The following is an 8,878-nucleotide window of genomic DNA, read 5'->3' as shown; positions in this document are numbered from 1 at the left end:
CTTTCCATCCACAGACTGACGGTCAAAGTGAACGTACCATTCAAACTTTGGAAGATATGCTAAGAGCTACCATTTTGAATTTTCAAAGTAGTTGGGATGTACATTTGCCTTTAATGGAGTTTGCATATAATAACAGTTATCAATCTAGTATTGATATGGCACCTTATGAAGACTTATATGGACGAAGATGTAGAACTCCATTATGTTGGTCTGAAGTAGTCGAGAGACAGTTATTAGGGCCTGAGATAGTGCAGTTGACAACATAAAAGGTGCAAATCATACAACAAAAGTTAAAAGAAGCACAAGACAGACAAAAGAGCTATGCAGATCTGAAACGGAGACCAATTGAATATGATGTGGGAGACAGAGTATTTCTGAAAGTATCACCGTGGAAGGGTTTACTTCGGTTTGGCAAGAAAGGGAAGTTGAGTCCTAAATTTATTGGTCCATATGAAGTTGTGGAAAGAGTGGGACCAGTTGCATATCGATTACAATTGCCTCAGAATCCCTCCAATATACATGATGTATTCCATGTTTCAATGCTACGGAGGTATAGGAGTGGTCCGAATCACATCATTCAAGAGCAGCCAATTGAATTGTCTGAAGACTTGTCCTATAAAGAGGAACCAGTAGCTATCCTAGCTAGAGAACAGAAAGTCCTCAGGAGCAAAACCATACCACTTGTTAAAGTCATGTGGCACAGACACTCTCATGAGGAAGCAACCTGGGAAAGAGAGGAGGATATGAGACAACAATATCCCCATTTATTCGGGTAAATTTCATCAATGGTGTACAACATTTACCTCATTTCACACTTTGGTGTACAACCTTCAATTTGTCTCATTAATATGTACGAACTTATAGGTGACCTCCCACTTCGGTGTATAGCAGGTAAAAATGACCGGTCAATGCGAAGTTAACGAGCCACATCAGCATTTTGACCGGTCAAAAGTCAAAATTTGACCATCTAAAAAAATTACTGATATACCCTCTTTTTCCTCCTTCCCCCATTTCCTTTCTCTCCCTTATTTCTCTGTCAAAAATAGAAATGATGTTTGTTAACCATGATGAATTTAATTGTGCTTATGCATTTACAAAAATAAAAAAAATGAATTAATACAAAAATATGCTTTAAAACATATGCTGTAATATCCATTCGATATAAAAGTCACCTACTCCTTCAAACGTCATGTACGGTTTCGTCGTCGACACCACCATTGTTCCTTGCCTATCATTACTTTTACTTATATCCAACATATTTACAATTCAATGGATCTCATGGAACATTTTCAAATTTTAACTAATTATTGAATGGTGATAGGATAAAATTTTGGAACTGATATCAATAAATTCAATTGTTGTTTTTATGATATGCATAATTCAATCTTAACCTAAATTGAAGCATTACATGTAATATCCAGCAACTATTAGGAGGAGCACGTTTTTTGTATTATTTTCAGGGATAGAATCAACAGCAGCCTGGACCGATTGGAACTCCTGCACCGACTGGAACTCGGTGGAGCCACCAACGTCAACGGTGATAACACCGGGACTGACGGGACAAAACCACTTGTGGTGGTGCTTGGTGGAGGTGTTAGATAATGATTAAAATGAAATAAGGCAGCGATCTTGATCTAATGAAATAAAACTTTCTCTCTCTAACTCTTTTTTCTCTCTCTATTATTCTGTTAAAATTACAAAAGAAAAAGGTTTCAATATGAATTGAGTTAGTGAAAATACAATTTTGTGATTTTTGTATGTTACAAATTTATTGGTTATGGCAGAATAGACTAGAGAGAGAATGGAAGAGATTGAAGAGGAATGAGTCGAAATAGATGAGAGAGAAATAGGAGTTAGAGAGAGAGTGCAAGAGATAGATGTTGAAAGAGGAAGAAAGTAGGGTTTTTAATTAAGGGAAAAGAAATGGGTATAGAAGTAATTTTAATTGGTGGTCCCACAATTCAATTTTTTAAAAGTTAAAAAATGCTAACATGGCGCGTTGACCGGACGTTGACCGGTCATTTTTACCTACTATACACCATAATGGGAGGTCACCTATAAGGTCGTACATATTAGTGAGACAAATTGAAGGTTGTATACCAAAGTGTGAAATGGATCAAAGGTTGTACACCATTAATGAAATTTACCCCATTTATTCACCTAGACGAGTAAGTACAAATTTCGTGGGCGAAATTTTTTAAGGTGGGGAGGATTGTCACGTCCGTGTCTAAATTTTTAGAATTTATACCTAGATATTAATATATATTATAATTATTGGGTATGTGATTTTTATTTGGTGTTATAGGAAAAATTTGGAGTTAATTCGATGGGTTTAGGTGTAAATTAAAAGTTTAGGGTAATTATTAAAAGATTATATAAAGATGGAGGACCAAAAGGGATATTTGATAAATTTGGGATATAAATCCCAAATGTTCCAGACTCTCTCGACATCATCTTCTTTTCCTTCTTTTTCTTTCCTGTTTCTTTTGTCTCTTCGTCGTCTTCGACCGTTTCTCCACCGTTTCTTTGATTTACGGATATTCAACCGTCCAAATCACTTGAAATTTAAACTATAGCATCCTTAGGCATAGATCTAAATCCTAATCGAAGAGTTTCTGAATTTTGAAAGTGTTTGGAGGGGAAACGTCTTAGACTGATTTAGCGGAGAATTGAACGAGTGTATTTTCTTCAATTCATAGCTAAGGTAAGTAACTATTAACTATATTTTGAGTTTTATGTATACAGATATATATATATAATCAAAGAATTTCCAGAAATTGATATTTTAGGGTTATGCCAAAATTTTATAAAATTGAGGTTTTTCACAGTCTTGCTTTTTATTGTGAAATTATAGTTCAAATGAACTATTGACTATGTTTATATATGAATTACAAATTTTACTTGGTTATGTTGATTTGAGGTTTTCGTTGATTGATTAACTTTAGAATTTTAGTTGATTAAGGATTGATATTTTGGAGAATTGAACACTTGTGAGCTTGATTATGATCAAGTGAAGTATATACATATACATATATGTTTTTGGTTTCAATATATATATATATATATATATATGGAATTAAATGTTTGGTATCCATTGGGAGTAGTCCGGTATGGTGGATTTAATTTTCAAAGACCATATTTAGTGAGAAATATGGCATGTGTACACAGTCAGAGAAGTGTTGGGTAAGATCATATGGGATAGGCAATGTTAAGAGACGTCTCGTATATGTTGTGAATTGTGATTTGAATTATAAGGGGATGAACTCAAGAATGGATACAAGATTATATATTTTTGGTTTTTGGTTTAATACCTTGATCCTATTATGAACTTTAGTTTTGAGTATATTTTACAAGGTTTTGATTAAATCCTTTATAAATGTCTAGATATGTAGTTATATTAAGTAAAGTTGATTTTTAGAGCTGATAGTTTCTTATTGTGATTTTTATCTCATGTTTTACAAATGTTTTTATTGTTTTGTTTTAGGCGAGGAAGTGCAAGGTACCGAGAGGGGTACTCGATCCTAGGGCGAGGTTCGGTTACAGCTACGAGGTGCAAGTCGTCTCTAGGGTATTGCATCCATTTTGTTCATGTACATATATGTGGATAGTATACGGACACTTGTATAACTTGTTTTTGGCAGTGTCCTTTTGTTTGGTTTGTATTATCTACTGGTATATCTATAATTAGCCGGAGTTGAGAACTTATGGAATAGTGTGATATCGGTTATGATTAAGTCATAACTTTGAGCTAGTGATATAGAGAATTGTCTATATAGGTGCTGCTGGAAGATCAGATTCATATCTGAATCTTGTGATGCATTTTTCGACCAGATATAGGCCGAATCTGTCATGGAGTCCTAAATGAAAGTTCTTTATTTTTATCTTATGTTTCCAGGGGTTTTTGAATCGCATTAATCGGACTCCGTATGAAAAAGTTAAGCTGGAAACGATATATGTTATTCATTTTAGCTTTAAACCAGAATTTGGTTTTTGATTTGATTTTTCTCCTTAATTGAGAGATATTGCTACTGGTTTATATAATAAGTCAGTGGTAATGTCTCACCGTCTTATCTGATCTTATTTTGGACCGGGTTTGACATAATGTTTCAGTCAAAGTGGAGATTTTGCCCCTACGTATGAAATGATGCGAGTTAAACCCTAATTTTTTTTCAAGCAAGATCAATTTTAGCCCCGCGTTATCGAAAATATAAAAAGGCTGATTTACTGTTATTTAATTATCACGTCGAATCTTTCAAATAAGTTTATCGATCAATTGAAGCAGATTCATATACTTTTTATACCTATATTAATAACACTCTAAATATTTTAGACAATTTGACATAAAATTATGATTATTTATATGTAGCCGATTTAGTTTTTACTAGCATTTTAGCAAAATTTTTGTAATTTTGTATATATACTAATAAAACATGTTTTTTTTTTCTAATTTTCTATAACCTAGGACTTAAATTGATCTTACTTGGAAACGTTTAAATTTGTATTGTTTCATATGTTAACGTTAAATCGACACATCCTTAAGACGTTAGGGTTAAACTTGGTTTTATCCCTAAAATCTATCTAGTCTTATCCCTAAATTAGTATGAATACTATATTCCTCCTGTATTTTTCCATGTTTATATTAACAAAAAATAAAAAGTAAAATCATATGTCACGCCAAAACAATATTTGCAAGACATGAATTCAATTCGGTTAATAAATTAGTATAAATAATTTATTAGTCTTCATATTTTTGCGCACCATATTGTTTAGTCTTCCTATTTTGAAAAACACATTATGAGGTCCCTACCATTTGTCACGCTTAATCCTTTAGTCCTTTTGTCTATTTTTTAATTTTTTTAAGCAAACATATGTTATCTTTCACGACAGTCATATTGGGATACAAAACGATCCTATTACTCTGTTATTTTTTGTCTCCCTATTTACACCAAAATATAACGGTTAATTTTTTTTAAATACACCGACAGACCAAAACGTTAAGAGTAACAGATTTTAGAGATTCTATGATGTGTTTTCAAAATAGAAGTACTAAACAATGTGTTAGGGAAAAAAAGAGAGGTCTAATAAATTATATACCCATAAAATTCTGATATGATTTTACTCTGTTATTTTCTCTTGTTCCATCTACTTGGCCCAAAAGTTTAACTTCCCCCGAACTTTCAAAAGTTCTAAATGGTTAGTTATTCCTGTGTAATTGCATTCGATAACCTCATAAACTCTTGGAACTTCAACGAGATAGTTGATGTTTTGAGATTATTGAATACAATTGGACAAGTATAGAGGTTATTAAATGCAATTGGATAAGAATATAAGGTTTTTTAATATAATTAGATAAGAATAGGGATAAGGTATCAAAATAGGCCTAAGGTTTTTGGGGAAGTATCAATTTAGCATCAATATAGGCTTAACGTTTACAACATAATATCAATTTAGGCTTAACGTTTACAATATAGCATCAATTTAGGCCTCACGTACAAAATAGCACCAATATAGGCTTAAAGTTTACAAAATAATACAAATTTAAGCTTAACGTTTAAAAAATATATCCAAATTACGCTACACGTCATAATTAAATTAATCATATTATATTCTTGTCCATTAAGATCTTATATTTGTTTTTCATCAATAATTCCATGACTCCTAAATTTCATTGCTCATGTAATATACGCAAACTAAAAGTAATTGAATATCTACAATTTTGTTCGAAATATTGTAGATAGTCAATGACATATATCAATATTATTTTAACTAGCGTTCGAAATATTCAATTACTTTTAGTTTTCATATATTACATGAGCCATAGAATTTAGGATCATGGAATGATGATGAAAAATAAATATAAGGTTTTAATGGACAATAATACTAATTAATTATATTATAATAAATAATAAAATAGAACTAAATAAAAAAATAACATGTAAAGTTAATAGGAAAAGAATATAATATGGTTAATTTAATTGTGACGTTTAGTTTAAATTGGATATATTTTGTAAACGTTAAGCCAATATTGATGCTATTTTGTACGTGAGGCCTAAATTGATGCTATATTGTAAACGTTAAGGCTATATTGGTGCTATTTTGAACGTTGAGCCTAAATTGATACTTTTCAAAACACGTTAGGTCTATTTTAGTACCTTATCCCATAAGAATATAGAGTAATTTAGCACTTTCAAAATTTAGGGGGTTGTTGGAATATATCAAGCTTAATATTTTATACTAATTAAATATCTCACACAAATGGCCTGGCCTATATAACTATAGCTACTGTTTTCACAACTCTTGTTTTCTCCGCCCCTCTCTTGTCTTCTCTGTAAATGTGTCTGTGCATTCCATATTAATACCTCCCCCGGAGAGATCTCAAATCTGGAAAGTTGTTGTGATGTTGATGGTGTGCGATTAGGGTTTACCTTCTGCAGAAAGCGGCTCAACAAATCTTCGAGGTAACAAAGCAAATCAAATCTATGAAAACCAATTAAATCAGCATTCAGCAATGCTTTCAGAATCTCATCAAGTGATAGTCATGAACCTCCATGACGTTATCTGCTAAAATATTAATAGCACAAAGCTCTATATTTGAATTGCCCAATTCCAAGTTATTTCTGAGTTTTTGTTGGCATTTACTATTTGTTGCTCATTGGATTTTGATTCCATAATGATTTTTTTTGCAGGAAATATTTTCTTTCCGAGCAACTACTTGAAAGCTATTGAATTTTAGAAGCATAATTCTTTCCGGTAAAACTTTGGACTTTTCATCTCTTGAATTTTAGGTTTTAATGAGAATTGTGAAGAGATCTATATTACTCCTAATCTATGCTATTGGGAAACATGTGTATCTATTGAATTTCCAGGGGTAGTTCTGAGAGTCTTATAGTTGTTATAGAAGCTTCACGAACTCCTTTTATTAGTTCAAGGAGGCAGAATCACCAGATAGTAACAAGTCTTGGAAATAGGTACATCCGAAGTATCAATCCACGAAAAACAATAATATAAAGAAGTGATTATAGTTCATGTTGGGATGTGAAAACCACTCGTACCAAAGAAAATGACACTTTCTTAATGCATATGTATAAATAGGAAACAACTAGCAGATAAATACCTATAACTTGCACAAGCATGTGAGAGTTTTTCTAGAGGTAGTCATAAGGGTCAGATTTGACTCTTACAATACTTCCTACTATCTTTTCTGCAAATGTTTCTGAATCCTGGAGAAGCTCCTGAACTAAACTATTTTTCAAATAGATAAGTTTAATATTATCAGCAATCACCATTTCATTATTCCTGATAATATTAAACTTATCTACTTGAAAAAGAGTTTAGTTCAGGAGCTTCTCCAGGATTCAGAAACATTTAAAGAAAAGATAATAGGAAGTATTGTAAGAGTCAATTCTGACCCTTATGACAACCTCGAGAAAAACTCTCACATGCTTGTTCATGTTATAGGTATTTATCTGCTCGATGTTTCCTATTTATAAATATGTATATAAGAAAGTGTCATTTTCTTTGGTACCAGTGGTTTTCACATCCGCACATGAACTATAATCACTTCTTTATATTATTGTTTTTCGTGGAAATTGGGATAATACTTTGAAGTCAGCATCCCAAGTCGATATGTATATGGAGCAAATGCAACAAGTCTTGGAAAAAGCTCGGATGTCCTACCATGCGAAAGAGAGGGCTTATCAAAACTTGAGTATGCAACATCAAATGTTGCTTAGGGAGTTCGATCATCAGAAGATATATGGAGACTTCTAGGTTCAAACACGAACTATACATGACGAGAAATCTCTTAGATGGCTATGAAAAAAGCTTTGAAGGAGACAACTAAAGAATTCACCGAGTATGGTGGTCCTGAAGAACCAATTTACATGGATACATGGTCTAGTGGTCCTGTTTTGAGCACGAGTGAACAAGAGAAGTTGCCTTTTAAAGAAGAGATGACACAATATGCTCCAGATGAAGAACAAGATATGACAGAATGTGCTCCATCCGAAAAACAAGTTACTCAACAATCTATTTAACTGATCCAACTTTATGTTTTAAGTGAAATTTGATTGAAACTTCTTAACTTTGTTTTAAACATTGTTGGTATGCTAATTTTTGTTATTAGACGTTTCTATCATAATTAGTTTGTCTATGATAAAACTATGCCAGCTATGCTTGAAAGGTAACTTGATTTGAATGCTATCTACATCAGCCTATGATCTCTGTATCTTTATGAGATGTTTTTAATTGAAATTATTTGATCCAATTTAATTCCATTTGACATCTTAATATGTATTTCCATTGTTTCCAAGTAAATAGAGTGAATTTATATATGAGCATTTCTGAATTAGAAGGATTATATATGTGCTAAGTTGCACACAAATAGATATCAGAAATGTTATTTCTAAAAAGAAACGGAAATAGAAACGAAAAAGAAATGTTATGTTCATCTTTGACTGTTATTTCAGTTGTGGTCATATAAATGTAAGACTTGCTCCATATTTTGAAAATTAAACCCACCACGTTAATAAATGTGATGGAAATAATTGACATCCTTCTTTTATTCACTATAAAGGAGATTCAGATGCTCCATCATCATAAGGTTCAAATGGAGTAGATGGTTATTCAGCTTTGATGAGGATTCAGTATGTGGCTTGATGAGTTTTGACAAGTTGCTGCGGCAAGCATACTTTTCTCCTAATAAAATTTTTGCAGATCGGGTTATGGGTTCATAACTATCACTTGATGGTGTTCCCTACTTTCTTGAGGAAGTGTTTCTAGCGAGTTAAGCATTGTTTCTTCCTTCATAGTCCATTCCTCTCTTCAATAATGCTCTTTTTAAGGAGAAATGTTTGATTAAAGAAATTGCATTCTTTTA

At 32.3% G+C, this 8,878-nt stretch overlaps 1 long non-coding RNA gene across 1 annotated transcript; it reads left to right on the top strand.

The window, feature by feature from the left end:
- Window positions 1-6,312: 6,312 nt before the first annotated feature.
- Window positions 6,313-7,280, top strand: LOC136200900 (uncharacterized). Its single transcript, XR_010673600.1, has 3 exons — window positions 6,313-6,458; window positions 6,687-6,750; window positions 6,867-7,280. It is a non-coding gene; the product is annotated as an uncharacterized lncRNA (long non-coding RNA).
- Window positions 7,281-8,878: the final 1,598 nt, after the last annotated feature.

The sequence above is a fragment of the Euphorbia lathyris genome, chromosome 7, assembly GCF_963576675.1.
Source record: "Euphorbia lathyris chromosome 7, ddEupLath1.1, whole genome shotgun sequence".
Classification (NCBI taxonomy): Eukaryota; Viridiplantae; Streptophyta; class Magnoliopsida; order Malpighiales; family Euphorbiaceae; genus Euphorbia; species Euphorbia lathyris.
Note: the sequence above shows the minus strand (reverse complement) of the source record. Positions and strands in the feature narration are given on the sequence as shown.